Source organism: Kogia breviceps, chromosome 3, assembly GCF_026419965.1.
Source record: "Kogia breviceps isolate mKogBre1 chromosome 3, mKogBre1 haplotype 1, whole genome shotgun sequence".
NCBI classification, from domain to species: domain Eukaryota; kingdom Metazoa; phylum Chordata; class Mammalia; order Artiodactyla; family Physeteridae; genus Kogia; species Kogia breviceps.
Genome location: NC_081312.1, coordinates 106,316,698 through 106,341,870, shown reverse-complemented (window position 1 = coordinate 106,341,870; position 25,173 = coordinate 106,316,698). Strand labels below are relative to the sequence as shown.

At 35.1% G+C, this 25,173-nt stretch overlaps 1 protein-coding gene and 1 non-coding gene across 8 annotated transcripts in view; one reads left to right on the top strand and one right to left on the bottom strand.

Moving 5' to 3' along the window:
• The window catches only part of LOC131752023 (neuronal acetylcholine receptor subunit alpha-7), a 133,374-nt gene that overhangs the window by 30,200 nt on the left and 78,001 nt on the right, over nt 1-25,173 (bottom strand). The window lies entirely within an intron of this gene.
• LOC131753884 (U6 spliceosomal RNA) lies at nt 8,606-8,712 on the top strand. Its single transcript, XR_009334953.1, has one exon. It is a non-coding gene; the product is annotated as a U6 spliceosomal RNA (small nuclear RNA).

The window sequence follows — 25,173 nt, the reverse complement described above, 5'->3', positions numbered from 1 at the left end:
GGTGAGGGTGTTCATAACTGGGGAGGCAGTGCATTGTGGGGGCAGGGCTATGTGAGAAATCTCTGAACCTTCTCAACTATGCTGGGGGGGGGATCTAAAACTGCTCTAAAAATAAAGCATATTTTAAAGATACATAGATGATAGATAGGTAGATAGGTAGATCCAATTTATCTTGGCTATTTTTCTATTTTGTCTGGAACCAGCTTATATTTTTTTAGAAAAAATAAATTCTGGCTAAGTTTCCATATTCAATGGCATAAAGTTGTCCATAATATTCTCTCTTCTTTACTTTCTTGATAATTATTCCCTGAGGTGTGTTCATTTTATTAGTTCTTTTTAAAACCAACTTATTCCTTCTTAATTTCTATCTTATTTTTCTCATTTAATAAATTTCTACTCTTTTCTTTATTCTTCCTTCTATTTACTTAATTTTTTTTCCCTAACTTCTTGGGATTGGTAATTAATTCACAAATTTTAGTCTTAAAATCTTCCCTAATGTAAGCATTTAAGGCTATGGATTTCTCCCTACATATATATACACATGCACACACACATTCACACACATTAAAGTTTTTTTTTTTAATTCACATTTGGGTACTTAGTTCTCCAGATATGTATTTTTAGTAGAACAAGGACACATCTGTTTCTCTATCTGTGTCTATATCTATTTCTCTACATTAGATGAGGCTTGTTAATTATGAAGTTCTATATCCTGACACTTTTTTTCCTTCTTGAACTATCAATTACTAAAAAAAAGTACATTAAAATCTTCTACCACAATTATGGATCTATCTGCCAATTTTTCTTCATTAGTTTCAAAGCTATTAGGTGCATACATGTGAAATTTGTTAATATTCTCAGAAATTTGTTTCTTTTTTATCATTATGACTTGACCTTTAACCTTCATTGCACCTTTTTTCTGATAGTGTGTGTGCGTGCACATGAGAGTGTGTGTGTGTGTGTGTGCGTTTTCCTGTTGTAAACATAGCCATTCTAATTTTACCTTATTCCTGTTGGTCAAGTATATCTTTTTCCTTTTTTTTTTTGTCTCTTGTGTGCTTATGCTTTAGTTCAAATATATATCCAAATGGTGTGTTTGTGTGTGTGTGTGTATACACACACACACACACACACACATATATATATATGTGTATATATATATATATATATATATATATATATATATATATATATATCCAAATGGTGTATAGCTGGATTTTTTAAAAATATATAGTTGGGGGATCTCTGTCTTTTTAACTAGTTGCCTAATCCTTTTATCTTGTCTGTTACAATGTTTGGTTTTATTCCTACTATTTAATTTTGTGCTTTTTATTTCACCCTCCTTTGATTGCATTTCTTTAGGCTTCTCACCTTTTTAAAATTCTTTCCCTACTCACTTCTTACCTGTCTGGAAGTTTAAAAAATTATTCTTATGCTTCTGATGGTTATTCTTACATTTTTTTATCCCTTTAAAACAAACATTTATTGTTCTTTTCTAATTACAGAAATAAAACAAATTCATAAAAAGGGAAATACAGAAAACTCTTGGTAGGGACGCAATAATTATGACATGACTGAAGGAACAAAAATAAAAATTACCCACAATTTTGTAACTCAGGTAACCTCTTTAACATTTTTTTCCAACCTTTTTCTATGCACGTGGATACATCAGTTGTATATAATGCACATGCATACATACAGATATTTTAAACAAAATTTTGGATCTTACATACAATACTCTTTAGAATTTGCTTTTTTTCCCCACTTTAGCAATGTATCATAGACAGTTTTGATTTTTACATTTTTAACGTGTATACTTTACTCAAAGCTGACAGCTCTATGCTCTGCCAGAACAACTTAAGTCCAACTAAGTGCTTTACCTCCAAGTACCATCCAAATACTGCCTTTCATGTTACTGTTTTCCATCATTTAAATCTCTTTGCTTTTCACCCTCAAGTCCATCATTATTATTATATATGTTCAAAACTGTTTATATTTACCTGAATTTTTAACAATTGCGTTCCTTCTCATACCCTGTTCCTAAATGTATATTCTGGTAGTTTCTTTAATACATGTATTTCTGGTATTTCATCGTGGCAGTTTACCTCTTCATGGTAACTTCTTTAGTCTTTTGTTTTCCTGAAAATGTCCTGATTTTGCCCCTCATGTAAAGAAGGGTTTAGCCGGGACAGAATTCTACGTTGATGATTATTTTCTTTCAAAATTTAAAGTTACTCTTATTTTTTTCTGGCTTCTACTGTTGCCTCTAAAAGGCCTGCAGTCAGTCTAATAGTCATCCCTTTGTATCAAACTACCTTTTTTTCTTTCATTTTTTCCAGCATCTCCTTAGCTTTGGGCGTTCTGCCGCTTTTAGCAAAGTTGTCTAGGTGCCCGTTTCTTATTATCTTTCCTCAGACTTCTTGTATCTCCTGAAACTGAGGATTTATGTTTTCCATCAATATTATTAAATTCTCAGCCATTCTTTTGGAACATGGCTTCTGGAGGAAAAAGTATTTCACCGGAAAACTGCATCAGCTCTGTAGCATACAGCTACAAGCATACAGCTCTGAGCAAGACATGGGACTACGTCTGAGCTCTTTGAAAGCTCTTTGTAAGTTGCAAGCAGAGGATAGATGTATAAATTATGTGTTGTCTGGGAGTGATTTCACTGGTGGTGATTTGACTTCCTGTGCCCTGTAAATAAACACATTTTATGTCCACTTACAATTCATCTCAACATTCCTTTACTTCATATACATTTGTCCTGGTTTGACTTTTCCTTTAATTGGATCTAACATCTGCCTGGTTCCCTCATGTCTTGTGAGTAAAATAAATTCTTTAGCATGTGTTCATTTTTTATATCTGTATATGGGTCACAATTTTACCTTTCCTCTGAAAAATCATCTCCTAACACTTCTCCCACGTTCTATTATTTCCTCCTACAATACCAGCCACCACGTGTGAGAGCATCTACGCAAGAGTGGAACTCATATGCCCTGTCTCACAAGGTTAAGTGAAGTGTGGGGTCAATCCAGGATGGGGTTCATGCATCCACATCTGCTTTCTGCATGACCTCAGACACACTGTGCTATTATTTTGATGACTCTTCCTTTTTTTGACTTATTTGCAAAATAATAACAGTACCCTTCTCAAAAAGGTTTTAAACGTATGAAAAACATTTGGACCAGGACCTGGTACAAGGAAGCACCATTCACCAATGCATCCATTCACCATTCTTTCATATTTCCCACCTATTTAGCTGGCTATGATTCATCTAGGAAATTACCTCTACTCCTCTGACCGTGTCTCATCTGAAACCCAATGATCCTACTGAGTTTTTAATTTTTTATTTCATTGAAATGTTGTGTTAGTTTTACAATGTTGTTAGATTTACAATGTTGTGTTAGTTTCAGGTGTACAGCACACTGATTCAGTTATATATATATATATTCCTTTTCAGATTATTTTCCCTTTTAGGTTATCACAAAATATTGAGTATAGTTCCCTGTGCTATACAGTAGGTTCTTGCTGTTTACCTATTTTATTTCTGTAGTGTGTATATGTTAATCCCAAATTCCTAATTTATCCCTCCCCCACCCTTCCCCTTTGGTAACCATAAGTTTGTTTTTTATGTCTGTGGGTTTATTTCTGTTTTGTAGATAAGTTGAATTTTTAATTTTGACGCCTATATTTTTCATCTCTATTAATTTTATGTGATTTTTTTCAAAGCTGTTTTCTAAAGAGTGTTTTGCGTTTTTCTTGCATTTTCAATTCTTAATTGTGTTTAATTATTTAAACATTATTTATTAGTTCCTATTATCTAAAGTTTAGATCCAGATCTGCAGTTTGTTATGTCTGATAATATTTGCTCCAAGGGAGCTGCTATTTATTTATGTGTCTTTTGTAAGTTTAATTGTCAACTCATCTGTTTGCATATGTTTGTTTGCCTTTAACAGTCTTTGTAATGTTTGCTGTAAAATCTAATGAAGGGTGATATAGAGTGAGAGCTCAGGGGACACAGATGCGGCCACGGTGTTAGTGGAAGCGAAATGACATGGGGGAGGGGGGAAGAAGAGCAGAGCCCTGTGGCTGTCCCCTCACAGCTTTCCAGCCCCCACTCCTGGACACCAACCACTGTAGCTTGTGCTGTTTGTCAGGTGACAGAAAACTCAGGGTTCAAACACTGATGCACCACCATGGAGCTTGGACAGGGCACATCTCAGCTTCCAGATGCCAAAAACTGGAATGAATCTTCAGTCTCCAAGCCCCCTGATTGTGACATGGAGCTTCCCACACACAACCAGAAACAGGCAAGCTTCCTGTTCACCTTCCTGCACTGAGAAGGAGATACTCCTCCAGCCCGCTTCTCAGAGAGGGCAGTGTTTCCACAGCAGTTGGTTCCAGCCCACCTGGGCTGGGCACGAGGGTGGGGCCCAGGTGTCACCCTTGCCTTCCTAGGGGAGTCGTTTGGTGACCCAGGACCCAGGATAACTCCCTGAGCTCCCAGGGCTCTATGTGGGGAAAGCACTGGTCTCCATCCTCCCGGGCTGCTCAGAGCCCCTGCAGTCCCTCCAACACAGAGGTCAGGCAGCCTAGTTCATGGATGTGAATGAGTCCATGAAGTAAAAGTGAATTTTCCATATTTCTGAGCTGTGTAACCTGTGATACCCTTTCTCTCCAGAGCCATGAAACAAAGAGGACAAAAGAAAGCTAGCCACCCATGCTGGGGAGGGGAGAATTTCTGCCACTGGTGCCCTTGGTTACTTTTCACAGAAGTACTGTGAATCAGGTGTGGAAATTCAAACGTGAGTGAAGGTGAGTAGAAAACACAGAGTGAAAGGTGCTGACTTTGCACTCTGCCCACCTATGTTTCAGTGACCTCTGACCTGGCATGTATGCCACCTTGGGAACCTCCCACATAAGTAGGGCCACCAAGTCCATGCCTGAAGTTCCCCAGTAACTGGCTGAAAAGTGACCAGACTAATCTTAAGGGAGCTTTTCCCTTTAGATTGAATATAGTAAAGAAATTGATCAACATTAATCTGAATAAATATGAAATCTAAGTAAACTAAGCATATGTACTTACTATGACAGTATAAATAAAATCTAAAAATGATAAAACAGAAATATTGTTTTTATCTTCAAGAAGCTAATCTAAATATTTCCTGCCTAAAATTATACTAAGTATTTCCACCAAAACACTGAAGCAAGAAGTGCTTCCAGTGAACCAAGCTGGTATAACGTGTTTGGAAAGAAATTTCACAAAATGGAATAAGAGGAATTAAGAACCTTAAAAATTCCATGTTTCGTCTGGGAAAATATACAAGATTAAAATAATTATAGTCACAAATATGTTTATTACCAATTTCAATAAAACAAAAATTAGAGCTCAGACTTTCAGTTAGGGATAGAATAGACACACTTACCTATTTGCATGGACTGAACTGCACCTCCCCCAATTCATATGTTGAAGTCCTAACCCCCAATGTGAATATATTTGGAAATAGGACCTTTAAGGAGGTAATTAAGGTTACATTGCAGTCCTAAGGATGGGGCCATAATCCAATATGACTGGTAGCCTTATAAGAATAGGAAATAATTAATATTCATATTCTCTCTCTCTTTTCCATAGAGGACACAGTGTGAAGGCAGGCATCTACAGGCCGGGATGGGATCTTTCACCAGGAACCGAATTGGCTGGCAGAAATAAACGTCTCCATTTTTATGTATCCATTACAGTCACTTTAAGAGTTTCTTGGGAACAACACAGCATATAAATAAATAAGAAATAAAATGCAATGGCCTGGGGATTCTGCCCCCAATAAATATTTACTTTAGTGAAAAAAAATGCCCAGAGTATGGTATTTTGTTATTAGTGTTTTGCAGCACTATTACTCCCATTAACTATGCCTAAAACTCTTAACATAAACTATAAATAAACATAGGACCACTGTGAAAATGCAGAGAAGAAGGCAGAAGGACTGACATGGTCCTTGGGTTTTCCATTTGTCTCATATTCCAAACTGAGTACTGGAGAAGTATCAACGGGTACAGAGAAAAACAACAACAACAAAAATGTCCTGAGAAAAGCAAAATGACCAGGAAAGGGCAGCCAGGGAGACAGAAAACTTTTAAGTAATAGTCCCACCTCAGCTAAACACCAAAGGAAAAAAATCATGTTCTACCACCAACACCATCAGCAGAGAGGTGAGGAACTGTAGGCTACCAACCAAATTACATATTCCAAGAAAATATTATCAAAACAAGCAAGATCAACTATATTATTACCAGATAAACTAGACTTTAGAGGAAAGAAAATTACAAAGGCCAGATATAAATTTACGTACTGATAAAGACTCCACATACCAAGAAGACACAACAATCACACATTCTTTCCCAAACGAGCTGAAAAGCTGAAAAGTATGTGAACAAAACAGAAGGAAGTAAAAAAAAAAAAAAGAAAAAGAAAGAAATATACAAATCTACATTCTTCCAACACTCCTCTCTCAACACTTGATGAGAGGACAACTAGACAGAAAATCAGGAAAGTCACAGAACTTCACACACCATCAACCAATAGCGCATAATTGACAGAAAACCCTTTCCCCAACACAGCAAAAACACATTGTTTTCAAGTCCCCATGGAGCATATACTAAGACAGACCACAAACTGTGCCATAAGAACCTCAACAATATTAAAAGAATTTAAACCATATGGAGTGTGATTTTCCACAATGGAATCAAATTAAAAACAAGTTAAAAGGAGACAACATGAGAATTTCCAAACACTTGGAATCTAAACACTAAATTTTTAAATAATTTATGAGTCAAAGAGAAAGTCTATGGGAAACTCAAAAGATAAAGTGAACTGAAGAAACTAAAAATACAGTTTATCAAAATTTGTGAAGTGCAGGTTGAGTGCTGAGAAAGAGATAGTATAGTAGTAAATGCTTACATTAGAAAAAAGTCTCAAGTCTGTAACTCTATGCTGACTCCTCATGTAACAAAAAAAAATGAAGAGAAAAATAAACTCATAACAGGTAGAGAGAAGGAAATAATAAATATAGGAAGAAAAATCAATGAAAGTGAGAAAAGAAAAACAATAGGGAAAATCAATGAAACAAAAATCTACTTCTTTGAAAAGATCAATTAAATTGACAAGCCAATATCAGGAATGAATTTGAGTATATCACTACAAGCCCTACACACATCAGAAGAATGACAAGAGGATGTCACAAACAACTCTCCACATATAAATCTGACAGTTTAGATGAAATACACCAATTCCTTGGAAAGCACAACCTACTAAAACTTAAATAAGAGGAAATAAATAAGCTGAATAGTCACAAAATTAAACAAATTGAATTAATAATTTTAAAATTCCTGAAAAGAACTCTCTAGGTCCTGATGGTTTCACTAGAAAATTCTACCAAACAATTAAGAAGAATTAATACCAATTCTATAACTCTCTCCCAGAAAATAGAGGATGACAGAATATCTATCAACTCATTTTAAGAAGCTAATATTATTCTGAAACCAAAGCCACAAGGATAGTACTGAAAAAAAAAAAGAATAAGAAAAAAATAGAAACGTATAGAGTACATTCCCTCATAGACACAAAAATCCTTAACAAAAAATTAGCAAATACAATTTGGCAGCATATATAAAGAATTATACACATAACCACGTGGGGTTTATTCCATGTGTACAACGTTGGTTGGAGTATTTCAAAACTAATCAATGAATCAACCATATTAAGAGGCTGAAGAATAAAAAGCACATGCTTATACAAATTGGTGCAGAAAAAGACACTGATAATATTCAATACTCATGCAGAATAAAAACTGTCAGAAAACTAGAATAGAGGGGAACTTCCTCAGCCTGATAAAGAACATCTACCAAAAAAACCACAGCTAGTATCATACATAATGGTAAAAAGACTGAATGCCTTCCCTCTAAGATCAGGAACAAGGCAGATCTTACTCCTGATCTTTCAACACCCTTATTCAACATAATACTGGAGTCCTCACCAGGAAAGCAGAAGAAATAAAGACATAGAGATCAGAAAGAAAGAAAACCATCTTATTTGCAGTTTATGTGATGATAGAAATCATTTGCATGACTATGTAGAAAGCCCCAAGAAATCTCTAACAACAACAACAAAACCCCACAACAAATCGTGAAACTAATACATGAGTGGAGCAAGGTCAGAGGATACAAGGTCAACATTTAAAAAATTTGTGAAAGAGGGTTCAAGATGGTGGCATAGGATGATCCTGAACTCACCTCCTTCCACAGACACAGCAGATCCACAACTACATATGGGATAATCCCCTCATAAAGGGACCCAAAAGCTGGAGGAACAGAACCTCCACAACAAAGAGTAAAAGGACAACACTGAGACAATGAGGAGAGGAAGAGAGATGTCTCACCAAGGAGGAAACCACACCCTGGCTGCGGTGATCCACAATCAGGAGGGATCACAAAGGCCCAGATCTTTTCTCTGAGGAGTGAGGGATCCAAGCTCCACACCAGGCACCCTGACCCCTAGATCCTGCACAGGAGACAAGCCCCCAAAACACCTGATTTTAAAAACCAAAAGACAGGGCTCACTTCAGCAGCACATATACTAAAATTGGAACAATACAGAGAAGATTAGCAGGGCCCTTGTATGAGGATGATGTACAAATTCATGAAGCATTCCACAGTTTTGGCACTTATTTACAAAACAGAAATATGCTCACAGACATAGAAAACAGTTTCATGCCTACCAAAAGGGGAGGGAGGGGATAAATTAGGAGTTTGGGACATATACACACCATTATATATAAAACAGATAAACAAGAACCTACTGTACAGCACAGGGAACTATATTGAATATCTTGTAATAACCTATAATGGAAAAGAATCTGAAAAAGAAAAAAATACATATATATATATATATATATATATATATATATATATATATATATATATATATAATATAACTGAATCACTTTGCTATACACCTGAAATTAACACAACATTGTAAATCGACTATACTTCAATAATTTAAAAAAAAAAAGAAAAACCAAAAGGGAATACACCCAGGGCAACCACAGAACTGAGAGAAGAGAAGATTCATTCTTAAAGGGCCCACATGCAGACTCACTTAACACAAAAGCCAGCATGAAAACACCAGATTAAAAAGCATATAGACTGTAGGTCAAGGGGACCCACTTACTAATCTTGAAGCATCACCAGAGAGGCAGGAACCATTTCAGATGTTCCCTGGGGAATGCAAGACAGTGGCAGGAACCATTTTTGCCATTTCAGACTACCTTACTAATACTGGTGCTGGTGGGCACCACTTTGAAATTCTCCCTCTAACTTGTTAGCACCAGTGTGCTCCACTGAAAGCCCCACCCACTCCTGCCACATCAGCCCCAACTATCAGTCGGTGCAGCCATCACAGGTAGACCTCCAAGCCACTCTGTGGGGCTGCCTCACTCACCAGCACACCACAGCAGCTGTAGCTATATCCCTCAGCCATCCTGGGGGAAAGCCCAGCACACCAGCATGCCACAGAAGCAGCTGTGGCCTCACCATAGAGGAGGGTGCATGCAGCCCCAATAGGGGACAACACTTGAATGCCTGGCTCTAGTGTCCAGGCAGAATTTCACCTCTGAGCCCCACAAGACATTTCCTAAATAAGGTCACTCCTTCAAGACTGGGAAGGTTAGCTGATTCACCTACTACATAGAAACAAAGAATTAAGAAAAATGAGGAGACAGAGGAATATGCTCCAATTGGAAGAACAAGTCAAAACCTCAGAAAAATAACTAAATGAAATGGAGATAAGCAATCTACCTGACAAAGAGTTAAAAGTAATGGTTATATAGATGCTCACCAAGCTCAGGAAAAGAATAGATGGACAAAGTAAGAACTTCAACAGAGACAGAAAATATAAGAAAGTACCAAACAGAAGTTACAACTAAACTGAAAAATATACTAGAAGAGTTGAACAACAGATTGGATGAGATAGAAGAACAAATCAACAAGCTGGAAGACAAAATGGAACTCATCCAGACAGGGCAGTAAAATGAAAAAGAACTTAAAAAGTAAAGATACCTAAAGGACCTTGGGGACAACATTACATTTGCATTATAGGGGTTCCAGAAGAAGAGGAGAAAGAAAAAGAGTCAGAAAAATTATTTGAAGAAATAGTGGCTGAAAACTTTCCTAGTCTGGGGAAGGAAACAAACTTCCAGTTCCAGGAAGTGCAGCAAGTTCCAAATAAGATGAACCTATAGAGTCACACACCAAGACATATTATAATTAATATAATAAAAGTTAAGGATAAAGAGAGAATCCTAAAAGCAGAAAGAGAAAATCAACTTGTTACATACACAGTAAACCCTTAAGGCTATCAGTAGATTTCTCAGCAGAAACTGTACAGCCCAGAAGGCAGTGGCATGACATATTCAAAGTGCTGAAAGGGAAAAAAAAAAAAAAAAAAAAACCAAATTTCCAGCCAACAATTGCTGATAACCCAGCAAGGTTATCATTCAGAATTGAAGAAGAGATCAAGATATTCCAAGATAAGTAAAAGCTAAAGGAGTTCATCACCACTAAACTGACCCAATAAGAAATGTTAAAGGGACTTCTTTAAGCTGAAAAGAAATGGCACTAACTAATAACAAGAAAACACACAAAAGTAAAAATCTCACTGGAAAGGTGAATAATAAATATAGTAAATTAATCACATAAAACAAGCATGAAGGTTAAAAGACAAAAGCAATAAAATTAACTAAAATTACAATACTTAATTACTTAAGGGATGCATAAAATAAAGAGATAAAATGTGTCATCAAAAGTATAATACATGGGGGGTATTAAAAAGATAAAGTTTTAGAATGTGTTCAAACCTAAGTTGCTACTAACTTAAAACAGGCTACTATTTATGCAGGATGTGATATGTGAACCTCACAGTAGCCAAAAGGAAAAAAGCTATAGTAAATACACAAAAGAAAATAAGAAAGGAATCTAAATATAACACTAAAGAAAACCACAAAACACAAGGGAAGAGAAAAAGAGAAGAGGAATAGAACGGAGAGGAACTACAAAACTAGCTAGAAAACTATTAAGAAAATGGCAATACATACCTATCAATACTTACTTTAAATGTAAAGGGACTAAATTTGCCAATCAGAATACACAGAGTAGATGAATGGACAAAAAACCCAAGACCCATAAGTAGGTTGCCTACAAGAGACTCACTTCAGAAGAAAGGACACGCACAGACTAAAAGTGAAGAGATGGAAAAAGATATTCCATGCAAAGGGAAATGAAAATAAAGCTGAAGTAGCCAGCTTTCTTTTCATTTCTTTTCACTCATAGGAGACAAAACAGAATTTAAAACTAACAGTGAAATAAAAGACAAAGACAGGCATTATATAATAATGGGGTCATTAGAAATTAATCACAAGAAAAAAATGGGGAAAAAACCCACAACATGTGGATATTAAATAACATGATACTGAAAACCAAGGGGTCATCAATGAAATCAAAGGAGAAATCAAAAATTACCTAGAAAGAAATGAAACAGAAATATGACATACCAAAATCTATGGGATACAGTAAAGTGGCTTTAAGAGAAAAGTTCTTATCAATACAGGCCTACCTCATAAAACATGAAAATTCCCCCCCAAAAATGTAACTTTACACCTAAAAGAACTAGAAAAAGAAGAATAAACAAAGCCCAAAATTAGTAGAAGAAAGGAAATAATACAACTTAGGGCAGAAATAAATGAAATAGAGACAAAAAGCTATAGAAAAGAGCAACAAATCTAAGATCTGGTTCATTGAAAACACAAAACTAACAAACCTTTAGCTAGACTAACCAGAAAAAAAAGAGAGGACTCAAATAAATAAAATCAGAAATGAAAGAGGAAAAGCTACACTAATACCACAGAAATACAAAGGATCATAAGAGATTATTACAATTATGCACCAATAAATTGGATAACCTAGAAGAAATGGATAAATTCCTAGAAACATACAAACTTCCAAGACTGAATCATGAAGAAATAGAAAATCTGAATAGACCAATCAATAGTAAAGAGACTAAAACAGTAATCAAAAATCTAACAAAAACCCAGGACCAGATGGCTTCACTGGTGAATTGCATATAATATTTAAAGAAAATTTAATGCCCATCTTTCTCAAACTCTTCCAAAAACTGAAGAGAAGGGAAACTTTCCAAATATATTTTACAAAGTCAGCATTACCCTGATACCAAAACCAGATAAGGGCATGACAGAGAAACAAAAGAAAAAGAAAGAAAAATACAGGCCAATATACTTGATGAAGATAGATGTAAATAACCTCAACAAAATATTAGCAAATTTAATCCAACAATACATTAAAAAGATCATATATCATGATCAAGCAGGATTTATTCCAGGGATGCAAGGAAGGTTCAAATCCATGTATCGATCAATGTGATACATCACATTAACAAAATGAAGAATAAAAATCATATATGATCACCTCAATAGATGCAGAGAAAAGCATCTGATATAATTCAACATCCATTTATGATAAAAATTCTCAAAAAAGTCCCTATAGAAAGAGTGTACCTCAACCTAATAAAGGCCACATATGACAAACCCACAAGTAACATCATATTCAATGGTGAAAAGTTGAAAGCTTTTCCCCTAAGACCAGTAATAAGACAAGGATGCCCACTCTTGCCACTTTTATTCAACATAGTATCAGATGTCCTAGCCTAGGGCAGTTAGGCAAGAAAAAGAAATAAAAGGCATCCAAATCAGAATGGATGGCATCCAAATCAGAATGTCACTGTTTAAAGATGACATGATACTATATAGAGAGAATTCTAAAGTTCCCACCAAAATACTGTTAGAACTAATAAATGAATTTAGTAAAGTTATAGGATACAAAATCAATATACAGAATTCCATGATATTTCTATACACTAATAACAAACTATCAGAAAGAGAAATTAAGAGAACAACCCCATTTACAACTGCATCAAAAAGAATAATATACCTAGGAATAAATTTAACTAAACAGATGAAAACCTGTACACTGAAAACTATAAGACACTAATGAAAGAAACTGAAGAAGACACAAATAAATGGAAAGTTATTCCATGTACTTTCCATGTTCATGGATTGGAGGAATTAATATTGTTTAAATGTCCATATTACCTAAAGCAATGTACAGATTCAATGCAATCTTTATCAAAATTCTAATATCATATTTCACAGAACTAGAAAAAAGAATTCTAAAATTTGTATGGAACCACAAGAGATCATGAATAACCAAAACAATCTTGAGAAAGAAGAAGAAAGCTGGAGATATCATGAATCCTGATTTCAAACTATACTACAAAGCTATAGTAATCAAAACAGTATGGTACTGGTACATAAACAGACACACAAGTCAATGGAACTCGAATTGAGAGGCCCAAAATAAACTAACACACATATGGACCACTGATTTACAACAGAGGAGCAAAGAACATATAATGGAGAAATGATAGTCTCTTCAATAAATGGTGGAAAAACTGGGCAGCCACATGCAAAACAATAAAACTAGACCACTATCTTACACCATAACAAAAATTAACTCAAATGCATTAAGGACTTCAATGTAAGACCTGAAGCCATAAAATTCCTAAAAACAAATGGACAAAAAACGTAGGTGGTAACCTCATTAACATTGGCCTTAGTGATGTTTTTGTGGATCTGACTCCAAAGACCAGAGGAACAAAAGTAAAAATAAACAAATGGGACTACATCAAACTAATACACTTCTGAAGAGCAAAGAAAAGCAACATCAAAATAAAAAGGCAACAGGGAGATCAGCTCTGTGCTTTGTGACCACCTAGAGGGGTGGGATAGGGAGAGTGGGAGGGAGGGAGACGCAAGAGGGAAGAGATATGGGAACATATGTCTATGTATAACTGATTCACTTTGTTGTAAAGCAGAAACTAACACACCATTGTAAAACAGTTATACTCCAATAAAGATGTTAAAAAAATAAATAAATGATTAAAAAATAAATAAAAATAAAAAGGCAACCTCTTGAATGGGAAAAGATATTTGCAAATCATATATCTGATAAGGGGTTAATATCAAAAAATATATGAAGAACTCACACAAATAAACAACAGCCCAACTAAAAATAGGCAGTGGATCTCAATGGACATTTTTCCAAGGAAGACATAGGGATGGCCAACGGGCACATGGAAATAATGTTCAACATCACTAATTATTAGGGAAATGCAAATCAGAACCACAGTGACATATCATCTCACACCTGCCAGAATGACTATCATTGAAAAGACAAGAAATAACTAATGTTGGGGAGGATGTGGATGAAAGGCAATCTTTGTACACTGTTGGTGGGACTGTAAATTGGTACAACCACTATGGAAAACAGTAAGGAGACTCTTTAAAAACTTAAGACTAGAACATCATATGGTCCAGCTAGTCCACTTCTGGTTATTTATTCAAATAACACAAGAACACTAATCTGATTAGATACATACACTTCTACATTCATTGCAGCATAATTTACAATAGCCAAGATATCCTAACAACCTAAGTGTCCATCACTGGATGAATGGATAAAGAAGACACACACACACACAACACACACAATGGAATACTACTCAGCCATTAAAAAAGAATGAAATCCTGCCATTTGCAACAACATGGATAGACCTTGAAGGTATTATGCTAAGTGAAATAAGCCAGACAAAGAAAGACAAATACTGTATGAATTCACTCATGTGTGGAATCTAAAAAGTAAATAAGTAAACAAACAAAATAAAGCAAAAACAAACTCAAAGGTACAGCGATCAGATTAGCAGTTACCAGAGGGAAAGGGGGCTTGGGGAATGGGCAAAATGAGTGAAGTGGGTCAACTGTATGGTGATGGATGGTAACTAGACTTGCAGTGGTGATCACTTTGAAGTGTATACAGATGTCAGATTATAATGTACACCCAAAATTTATATAATAAAATATAATAATAAACAAATAATCAACTGTATGTGTATATTCTAGCAACTATGGAAACTGAATATTCAATACCATTTATAATTGCTAAAAAATGAAATTCTTAAATATAAATCTAACAAAACATGAACAGGACCTGTATGCTGAAAATTACAAAATACCCATGAAAGAAATCATAGAAGATTTAAACAAGAGATAAAACACAATCACACGTTGGGAGAGTCAACATAGTATGTCAATTCTCCCCAAAATAATCTGTAGGTTTAACAAAGTTCCTATCAAAATTCCAGTAAGATTTTTGTAGACATGGACAAGGTCATTCTGAATTTATAGAGACAGGCAAAGGGACTAAACATCTAAAACAATTTTGTAAAAGAAGAATCAAGTGAGAGGAAAAACTCTATTTAATGTTAAGCCTTACTTAAAGCTAGAGCAAACAGGGCAGTATTGCATTGGTAGAGGGACAGACACAGATCGATAGAACAGAACAGAGAACCCAAGAGTAAACCCACACAGATCTGTGCAACTGACTTTATCAAGGATTTGAGGCAATTCAAAGGAGAAATATAGCCTTTTCAAAGAATGGATTGGGAGTAATTGGAAAACCATAGGTGAAAAGAACTTTGACCTAAGCCTCATATTATACAAGCATTCACAAAAATTAACTCAGAATGAATCACAGACTTAAATGTAACTCTTAAAACTATAAAACTCAGAAGGAAACAGGAGAAAATATTTAGGACATAGGTGTAGGCTAAGATTTCTTAGACTTGACACCTAAACACAATCCATGAAGTAGATTTCATGTATATAAATTTTTAAAAAATTTGCTTTGTGAAAAATCCAGTTAAGAATATGAAAAGATGCCATATAAAAATAAATAAAATTCAAAAACAAAAAGAATATGAAAAGACAAGCTATAGAAGGATAAAAATTATTTTCAACACATATCCGAAAAAAGATTCACAGTTAGAATATACAAAGAACTCTCAAAACTAATAGTAAAAAATAAATAATAACAAAACCCAGCAACAATCAAATTAGAAAAAAGGCAAAAGAAATGATCAGATACTTGATTAAAGAGGATATGCATAACTAATAAATACATGGAAAAATGTTCAACATCATTAGCCCTTGTGGAAATGCAAAACCATAATGTGATATTACTACATACCTATCAGAATGACCAAAGTAATAAATAATGAAAACATCAAATCCTTGTGAAGAGGCAGTGTAACTTGAGTCACATATTTCTGAGGAGAACGTAAATGGTATAGGTGCTCTAAAAAAGTGTATGACAGTTTTTTTAGAAAACTAAACATCTGTGTATTATACAACCCAGCAATTATACTCTTGTGTAATTTATACCAGAAAAATAAAAACTTATGTTTACATAAAAACCTGTACATGAATGTTCATGGTTGATGTATTTATAATACCTAAAAACTGTAAACTCCCCAAATGTCCTTCAATCGATGAATATTTAGACAAATGTTGTACATCTATACCACGGAATGTTATTCAGCCACTCTCAAAAGGTTACACGCTGTATGGATCCATTTATATAATATTACTGAAATGCCATAATTCTAGAGATGGATATCCTATGAGTATGTGCCAGAGCTTAACTGTAGGAGGAGTTACACAAATCTACACATGTGATGAAATTGCTTAGAATTATGCACACACACAAATGCACATATGTAAAATGGGTGAAACCTGAATAAACTCTGTGGATTGTACCAATGTCAATTTCTCATTTATGACATTTTACTGGACTTATTTAAAATGTTACCACTGGGGAAGATTGGGAAGGATAGGAAGATGTACCTCCCTGTACATTTTTTTCTGTTTTTTTTGTGAATCTACAATTATTTCAAAATAAAAAGAATTTTTTTTGTTTTTTAATATTCTTAATAAGCACTTTATTTTTTTGAATTTTTGAATTTTATTTTATTTACTTTTTTATAAAGCAGGTTATTAGTCATCCATTTTAGAATTTAAAAAAAAAAAATTAAGACACCAAATATCCAACAATGGTCAATTGAAATACATCATCTCAATGGAATCTTATGTTACCATTAAAATTATAATTAGAAAGTGCCCATAGAAACATAGAAAATGTTTATAATTACTGAAAAATGCAGTCATTATAACCACATCAAAATGTATTAAATGGATGTACTGACAGAAGATATATAAAATGACATTTAGCTGTTTAGGGAAGGGAGGATAAAAATGAAGCAATTTGACTTTGTAATGACCAATGATACTGCTCTTCTGAACCATGAAGACTTTTTTTTTTTCCCTCTCAATCTGAAGTTGGATTTCACAATAAATGAGGTAAAAGGGTCAACAAAGCCAAGATAAAAAGAATGTGACAATGTCCACTGGAAGGTCAGGAAGAACTGACACCTTCAAACCCAGATGCCACCTGCCACAAGACTTTAGAGGCACCTACTGGAAGTCTATAAAATGGAACCCATCATATGTTCTGCTTACTGAGAACATCAAAGGAACTATGTCATAGTCATAACATATCCTGCCTGTTGATTACAAAATGAATAAGGAATCCTGTAATAATTCCCTAAAGCATTAATGCACCCTGGGAAAATGAGAATACCTAGGTAAGTACCAGTGAGAAGCACTCAGATGGTTAGAATCAAGTTCCCATTTGTTCTTTTGCCATAGGCCACCAATGTCATGAGTGAGCATCCTTCATCATTCAGTTGGTCTCTCTCTCTGGACAGCAGGAGAGAGACAAGAATTTAATTAAGGTTATTATATGGGCTGAAATTCATGATATCAAACCCCCCAAATTCCTCCTATAAGGTTATTGTATGGGCTGAAATTCATGATATCAAATCCCCCAAATTCCTCCTAGTTTCCACCTAATTAAAGATATGTAAGTTGGTATTTGTGCCCAGCAGGTCACAGTCTTTCAAAGTTTGGTCCATGGACCACTTGTAGCAGATTCCTCAGCTGTACTCCACACCAGCTGTATCGCACCCTGTGAGATGTAGAGATGAAGCCCCCATTGCTAACAAGTACTTGGAAGTTTCTTAGGCAGAGCAGAAGCCAGAAAATCAAATCAGAAAAGTCAAAATGAGCAGGAAGATTGAGAGTACCCACGTGGGTTGCAAGGACTCAGAGGACCACACCAAAGAAACCTCTGAGAAGCCTGTCAGTTTTTAAAGCCCATTAAATGTCTCCTAATGAACCCTCTGACCTGGTGCAGAAGGACTGCAGACATGGCTTACATGGGGGCAGAGCGGTTCTAGACCCTGGTCCCGGAACCTGGTCCCCCACAGCAATGGTGCTTCTGGTTGCACACTCTTTCAGATGCTTTGGTGAGTTTTTATCCTGGATAGGCAAAGGTGGATGAAACTAGTAGACTTACTAATGCAATTCACTACATGTTAGACAAGGAAGCGAAGACATAATCTTAACAGAGACAGGATAATTGTTAAATTCAGCTCTCACGGGCTGGTACATTTGTCCCAGATTTATCCCTCAGTATTTCACAGTTATGCTCACTATTGTAAATGAGATCCTTTTTTCCATTTTGCTTCCCTGTTAGTCACTGATGTGTAGCTCAGCTATTATCTCGTCTTCCTTGCTCAACTCTATTTAGCTCCAAGTTTGTCAGCAGACTCTATTTTTAAGTCAATAATCAACTAGAAGTAACAGCAGTGTTGTGTCTTCCTGCTATATTTAGATCTCTTATTTTTAATTTTTTCTTGTCATGCTCTGGCTACACCCTCCAGCAGACTGCTGATAGGAGGGATATCTGGCATCTTTGCCTTACGTCTGACTTGGATGTGGATCTAACTTCTCAACTATTAGTTTATGTTTACTGCAGTTTTCTTGTGGGTTGTATTTATCCAATTATGAAAGTTTTCTTCTAGTCTTGGTTTATAATGTGTTACATCAAGAATTAGAGCTGAATTTAATATTTTTTCTGTCTCTGTTAATTTGTTTCCTTCTTTAACATGCATACAAATTATCGTGACTTGCATTAGTAAATCTGCCAAGTTAATCCATCCTTGCCTACCTGGGATAAAAATTATTTGGTATTTTTCACTTAGTGCGCTGCTGGAATTCATCTGTCGGTATTCTTTTAGGGTATCTGCATTCATATTTACACGTAAGATTTGTCAATAGTTCTCTTCTATTCAGACATCTTTGTCATGTTTAATATGTGTTAGCTTTATAAATCTTCTATCTTTTATCATGTTCTAGAACAATTTATATAATGTATATTTATCTATTCTTTGAAGATGTAAAATTCAAAGGTAAAAATGTAACTTTTAAATGTATATATTTGTCTACTTTTTCCATTTTCATGTATTTTTAAGTCTATTCTGATTTTCTACTTTTTAGGTATATTTAGTAATTTTTATTTCCCTCAAAACGCACCCATTTCAACCAGATGTTCAATTTATACATATGTTCTTTCATTCACTTTTTTGACGTTTTCAAAGAACTAGATATTAGTTTTGAATTTTCTTTTTTTTAAATGTGTGTTTGTTTTATGCCTTTAAAAAATCATTTCTGTTATGTCTTTACTAATTCCTCCTAGTTTCTTTCAGTTTATTCTGATATGCATTTGCTAACTTTTTGAGGTATAGGATTAATTAATCAAACTTCCTTCTTTTCTTATATTTAGACACAACTTTGACATCTGTCTCTAGTCTTGACGTGTTCATACTCATTGTCATTCATTCTTTAAAATACATTTCTTAAAAGTTCCTATAGCCAAGATTAATTTAAGAGTGTTTTTTTTTAAAAAAATTAAGTGGACATTATACATACATATATACATATTACTGTATTACTATCCCTTTGTTGATAAATTCCACTTTTAGAACTTTGTGATGAGAGAACAGAAGCCATGTGATATCTACAGTTTGGAATACACTAGATATTATTATTTGCCTTATGTATTGAGGTGCTCCTGTGTTGGGTGCATAACTGTTTAAGAGAATTCAGCACCACCAAAGCAGCTCTACAACAAATGTTAAAGGAACTTCTCTAGGCAGGAAACACAAGAGAAGGAAAAGACCTACAATAACAAACCGAAAACAATTAAGAAAATGCTAATAGGAACATAATATGGATAATTACCTTAAATGTAAATGGACTAAATACTCCAACCAAAAGACAAAGACTGGCTGAATGGATACAAAAACAGGAACCGTATATATACTGTCTACAAGAGACCCACTTCAGACCCAGGGACACATACAGACTGAAAGTGAGGGGATGGAAAAATAAATTCTATGCAAATGGAAATCAAAAGAAAACTGGAGTAGCAATTCTCATACCAGACAAAATAAACTTTAAAATAAAGACTATTACAAGAGACAAAGAAGGACACTACATAATGATCAAGGGATCAATCCAAGAAGAAGATATAACTGTCAATATTTATGCACCCAACATAGGAGCACCTCAATACATAAGGCAAATGCTAACAGACATAAAAGGGGAAATCGACAGTAACACAATCATAGTAGGGGACCTTAACACTCCACTTTCCCCAATGGACAGATCAACTAAAATGAAGATAAATAAGGAAACACAAGCTTTAAATGATACATTGAACAAGATGAACTTAATTGATATTTATAGGACATTCCACCCAAAAAAATGGAATACACTTTCTTCTCAAGTGCTCATGGAACATTCTCCAGAATAGATCATACCTTGGGTCACAAATCAAGCCTTGGTAAATTTTTAAAAATTGAAATTGTATCAAGTATCTTTTCCAACCACAATGCTTTGAGACTAGATATCAATTACAGGAAAAAAAACTGTAAAAAATACAAATACATGGAGGCTAAACAATTTGCTACTTAATAAGCAAGAGAACACTGAAGAAATCAAAGAGGAAATCAAATAATACCAAGAAACAAATGACAATAAAAACACGACGGCCCAAAACCTATGTGATGCAGCACAAGCAGTTCTAAAAGAGAAGTTTACAGCAATACAATCCTACCTCAAGAAACAAGAAATATCTCAAATAAACAACCTAACCTTACAACTAAGGCACTTAAGAGAGAGAAGAACAAAAACACTCAAAGTTAACAGAAGTAAAGAAATCATAAAGATCAGATCAGAAATAAATGAAAAAGGAATGAAAGAAATGATAGCAAAGATCAATAAAACTAAAAGCTGGTTCTTTGAGAAGATAAACAAAATTGATAAAAAATTAGCCAGACTCATCAAGAAAAAAAGGGAGAAGACTCACATCAATAGAATTAGAAATGAAAAAGGAGAAGTAACAACTGACACTGCAGAAATACAAAGGATCATGAGAGATTACTACAAGCAACTATATGCCAATAAAATGGACAACCTGGAAGAAATGTACAAATACTTAGAAAAGCACAACCTTCTGACACTGAACCAGGAAGAAATAGAAAATATGAACAGACCAATCACAAGCACTGAAATTGAAACTGTGATTAAAAATCTTCCAACAAACAAAAGCCCAGGACCAGGTGGCTTCACAGGCAAATTCTATCAAACATTTAGAATAGAGCTAACACCTATCCTTCTCAAACTCTTGCAAAATATAGTATAAGGATGAACACTCCCAAGCTCATTCTATGAGGCCAGCATTACCCTGATACCAAAACGAGACAAAGATGTCACACAAAAAAGAAAACAACAGGCCAATATCACTGATAAACATAGATGCAAAATTCCTCAACAGAATACTAGCAAACAGATTCCAGCAGCACATTAAAATGATCACACACCATGACCAAGTGGGGTTTATCCCAGGAAGGCAAGGATTCTTCAATATATGCAAATCAATCAATGTGATATACCATTCTAACAAAATGAAGGAGAAAAACCATATGATCATCTCAATAGATGCAGAAAAAGCTTTCAACAAAGTTCAACACCCATTTATGATAAAAACTCTGCAAAAAGTAAGCATAGAGGGAACTTAACTCAATGTAATAAAGGCTTTATATGACAAACCCACAGCCAATATCGTTCTCAATGGTGAAAAACTAAAAACATTTCCACTAAGGTCAGGAACAAGACAAGGATGCCCACTCTCACCACTATTATTCAACATAGTTTTGGAAGTTTTAGCCACAGCATTCAGAGGTGAAAAAGAAATACAAGGAATCCAAATCAGAAAAGAAGTAAAACTGTCACTGTTTGCAGATGACATGATACTATACATAAAGAATCCTAAAGGTGCTAACAGAAAACTACTTGAGTTAATCAATGAATTTGGTAAAGTAGCAGGATACAAAATTAATGCACAGAAATCTCTTGTATTCTTGTACACTAATGATGATGAAAACTCTGAAAGAGAAATTAAGGAAACACTCCCATTTAACACTGCAACAAAAGGAATAAAATACCTAGGAATAAATCTACCTAAGGAGACAAAAGACCTGTATGCAGAAAACTGTAAGACACTGATGAAAGAAATTAAAGATGATACAAACAGATGGAGAGATATACCATGTTCTTGGATTGGAAGAATGAACATTGTAAAAATGACTATACTACCCAAAGCAATCTACAGATTCAATGCCATTCCTATCAAACTACCAATGGCATTTTTCACAGAACTAGAACAAAAAATTTCACAATTTGTATGGAGGCCTGAATAGCCAAAGCAATCTTGAGAAAGAAAAATGGAGCTGGAGGAATCAGGCTCCCGGATTTCATACTACTGCAAAGATACAGTAATCCGGATAGTATGGGGCTTCCCTGGTGGCAGAGTGGTTGAGAATCTTCCTGCCAATGCAGGGCACACAGGTTCGAGCCCTGGTCTGGTAAGATCCCACATGCCGTGGAGCAACTGGCCCATGAGCCACAACTACTGAGCCTGCGCATCTGGAGCTTGTGCTCCGCAACAAGAGACGCAGCAATAGTGAGAGGCCTGAGCACCGCGATGAAAAGTGGCCCTGGCTTGCCCCAACTAGAGAAAGCCCTTGCACAGAAACGAAGACCCAACACAGCCAAAAATAAATTAATAAATTAATTTTTTTTTAAAAAAGACAGTATGGTACTGGCACAAGAACAGAAATATAGATCAATGGAACAGGATAGAAAGCCCAAAGATAAACCCACGCACATATGCTCACCTTATCTTTGATAAAGGAGAAAAGAATATACAATGGAGAAAAGACAGCTTCAATAAGTGGTGCTGGGAAAGCTGGACAGCTACATGTAAAAGAATGAAATTAGAACACTCCCTAACACCGTATACAAAAATAAACTCCAAATGGATTAAGGACCTAAATGTAAGGCCAGACACTATCAAACTCTTACAGAAAAACATAGGCAGAACACTCTATGATATAAATCACAGCAAGATCCTTTTTGACCCACCTCCTAGAGAAATGGAAATAAAAACAAATAAAACAAATAAAAACATTCCCACTGTTGGTGGGAATGTAAATTGATACAGCCACTATGGATAACAGTATGGAATTTCCCTAAAAAACTAAATACAGAACTACCATATGACCCAGAAATCCCACTACTGGGCATATACCCTGAAAAGACCAAAATTCATAAAGAGACATATACCACAATATTCATTGTAGCACTATTTACAATAGCCAGGACAAGGAAGCAACCTAAGTGTCCATCGACAGATGAATGGATAAAGAAGGTGTGGCATATATATACAATAGAATATTATTCAGCCATAAAAAGAAACGAAATTGAGTTATTTTGTCGTGAGGTGGATGGATCTAGAGTCTGTCATACGAGTGAACTAAGTCAGAAAGAGAAAAACAAATACTGTATGCTAACACATATATATGTAATCTAAAAAAAAAAATGGTTATGAAGAACCTAGGGGAAGGATAGGAATAAAGATGCAGAGGTAGAGAATGGACTTGAGGACACAGGGAGGAGGAAGGGGAAGCTGGGACGAAGTGAGAGAGTAGCACTGACATATATACACTACCAAATGTAAAATAGATAGCTAGTGGGAAGCAGCCGCACAGTACAGGGAGATCAGCTTGGTGCTTTGTTTCCACCTAGAAGGCTGGGATAGGGAGGGTGGGAGGGAGACGCAAGAGTGGGGGGGATATGGGGATATATGTTTATGTATAGCTGATTCACTTTGTTATACAGCAGCAACTAACACAACAATGTAAAGCAATTATACTCCAATAAAGATGTTAAAAAATAACAATAATTTCCTTCTAATATTTGAGTAAGACCTTGTTAACTAAGCCAAATTTGTTTCTTGTTAATGTAATTTTTCACTTTGAGAGCTTCTAAAGGTTTTCCCTATATTTTGGATATTTTAATATTTCTGCATGACATTCAAAATATATGTCTCTTTTTGTTTCTCTCCTTAGCACTAAGTAGGCTACTGATACTGAATAAATGAATACAACTATCCCATTTCAATTCAGGAGAAAAAAGACAGAATGTTTAGTACACCATGTTAGAACCATTTTCTACCCTTTAAAGAAAAGTAAAGTTAGACCCTTACCTTGCACCATTAAAAACATTTAAGTAAAAACAAAAAAAACCCCACAAAATGAAAAGCAAAAAGCATTAGAAAAGCAAAAAGCATGAGAACAAACTAGAATAGAATGCATGTGTAATCTTCAGGTATGAAACCCAAAGCCACAGTGATACATAATGAGAGTAACAAAAAGATCTGATTAAGAAGGTATAGTTTATCTTCAATAAAAGACCATAAATCATGCTAAAAGATAACTTGAGTAGTTTAAATTGGATAATCCTTCATGATAGATTGATAGGGGAAGTGAAGGATAAAAGAGAATGATAAACTCTAGATATTTGCATTTTATGACCCATACCCCTCACCCCTGCCCCAAACAACTGGAGTTCACTTATTTTTTGTTTATTGCTGTTGAGAATGGATCTCTTAATCCAGAGCTGTGAGTGCCAAGCACTAAGGCCTCCAGCGATTCCCTACTGTACCAGGGTCACAGCCCCCAACACTGCATCCAGTCACCCTAATTTGATGCCTTCCATGTGCTGTTTGCCACATTCACTTTTAGGAATCAAAGATGTGAATAGAACGTGGTCCCCTTTGATGGAGCTTGCTGGCCAGAGGGGAGGAACCTGAGTGTTAAACTGGATTTGCACGTGATATAATGCTGAGAAA